Raw genomic sequence first — 2,113 nt, forward strand, 5'->3', positions numbered from 1 at the left:
AGGTCTTTCTTTGGGAATGCTGAGAAGGCAGTTTCCCCCCCTCCAGCTGGGCAATAGGAATGTAAATATATTCTCTACATGACTGTAGAGAACACAACATTGTGCTGTTCAGTGATGTCTTGTACTCTGCTGGGAGGTCAGTATTCACAGTGGCAGTCAACAGCCACTGCAGGTAGTGGCTTTTGAATAAAAGGTCATGTTTTTCAATAACCTTATTCTGACTGAAAGCCTGAAAGCTTCTTGGAACTTCTTGATCTCTGCAGTATAAAACCAGAATTAAATGAGAAACAGGAGTTCGACAGGTAGACACACAGCCTGCAAAAATCTCTTCAGGATGCCAATTTCCCAGTTCACTTAAGACCTGGAGAGAAACCCTAGCCCAGCAGAAGTTGGTGTGAGTTTTCCATTGACTTCAAGAGATTCAAGATTTATCCTTGATATTCTAAGAATAAAATCTATGAAGTCCACCTCTCTCTAGGTGTTCTGAGAGTTTATTGTTACCATAATGGAAGTCAGCACTTCCCCCACAGGGCTGAGTAAAAAGCATTCCAGCTGTGTAAGAATTAGACCATACAAATAGGGGTTTTCAGGCAGATGGAATCACAGTCCACAGTCCACAGCTCTAATTCCATATTAGCATGTTTTGTAAAATCCAAATTCCAGATTTGTTTTATTCCTTTTAAGCCATTCTGCATTCCCTATCTGGAACTCAGTACAGTGCAGATGGGATTCATCTCACCTGGCTTTACATTATCACAGCATGAGTCCATGCTGGTTACTTCAGCTGCATTTTTCTCTGTGAAGCACAACAGACACTTTCAGAGTGCAGTTCACCTGGTCTGTTTAGATGCAGGAAGAGACTCAAATGATCCCGATAAAATTCTTGATCTGCCTTCAAAGGGATGGCAAATCCATGGCAGAAATCAACTCTCTGAATGGTACTTTGGCAGAGTATCTAAGTCATTATTCATTCTGCTCCTTCTGCTTGCACTTAGAGTTGTGCTGCTGGATAAAGCCAGAGTCACCAAGTACGTCTCTATGAATAAAGATGGATGATCATTGGTTTGCTGATTGTTTTGGCACAACCTGGAACTTCCTTTCACTAGAAGAACATTCTAAAATGTAAATTAAAATGTACATCAGTAAATTAAAATCTACAAACCTCAATAATTTCAAATTATACAAAAAACACACATATACACATGAAGGAATCTCAAAATAAACAGTTCTTTCAAACAGAAATGTTTTGAAAGTGAAATGCTTTGGTGTTAAAAAGTGGTTTTAGCCACTGTTTTTTAAAATCCAGTTCTGCATTTGCAGAGCTGACTGGAGCTTCAATTCTACACATATCCACACAACACTCTATAATTAGGAATCAACCTATCCTGCTCATCTACAGGAACCAATCCTGTAGGTATCTAGATCATGTCATGGGCCTCAAAATGGACAGTAGGAACTTGTACAAAGTTTTTAATTACCATTGCAGTAGTTAGGGTATTCAGTGGTGACTCATATATGGGACCCTTCAGTTATAAGCAGTCATTTACAGATAGTAACTTCCAATATAAAAAGCTGAAAGAGGTTCACCTTAGAAACCGCAATTTTATAGTGCTTACACTTCAGACATGTGCTTTTCAATCAGTGTTTTGAATGACACCGCAACTTTCAAAACAGCCCTCAACTTACTAGTAGAGTGCTCTAAACGTTTGGTTAGTGGTCAAACCAGAACATGCAACATATGGGAGAGTATCTGTGTAACATTCCCATTGGAAAGGTATGTGGCCTGGCAAAGGTTCCAAACTCCCAGGGAATGTTCACAGCTGACACTCTTGGCCAAAGAAGTCCTTTCCGAGCAGCATTAAGTTCAGGCGCAGCGCCTCCTCCTCCTCAGCATGTTCCGCTGAGCTGCCGCGATGGTTCCTGCTCAGTTCCAGTAAATATGTTATTTCTCCATGCATTTCCTTGAAGCGCTGGGCCTTACAGGAACGGGGGGCGCCGGGCGGGCGTGGCTGGGCGAAAGTGACGCCGCCGTGTCCCGGCCATTGGCCGTGCGGGAGGTGTATCCCGCGGCCGGCTCGCGGTTGGCTGCCGCGCGGGGCGGTGGCGCCGATGG

This window comes from Myiozetetes cayanensis, unplaced genomic scaffold (genome assembly GCF_022539395.1).
Source record: "Myiozetetes cayanensis isolate MyiCay16 unplaced genomic scaffold, myiCay2020 scf3, whole genome shotgun sequence".
Classification (NCBI taxonomy): Eukaryota; Metazoa; Chordata; class Aves; order Passeriformes; family Tyrannidae; genus Myiozetetes; species Myiozetetes cayanensis.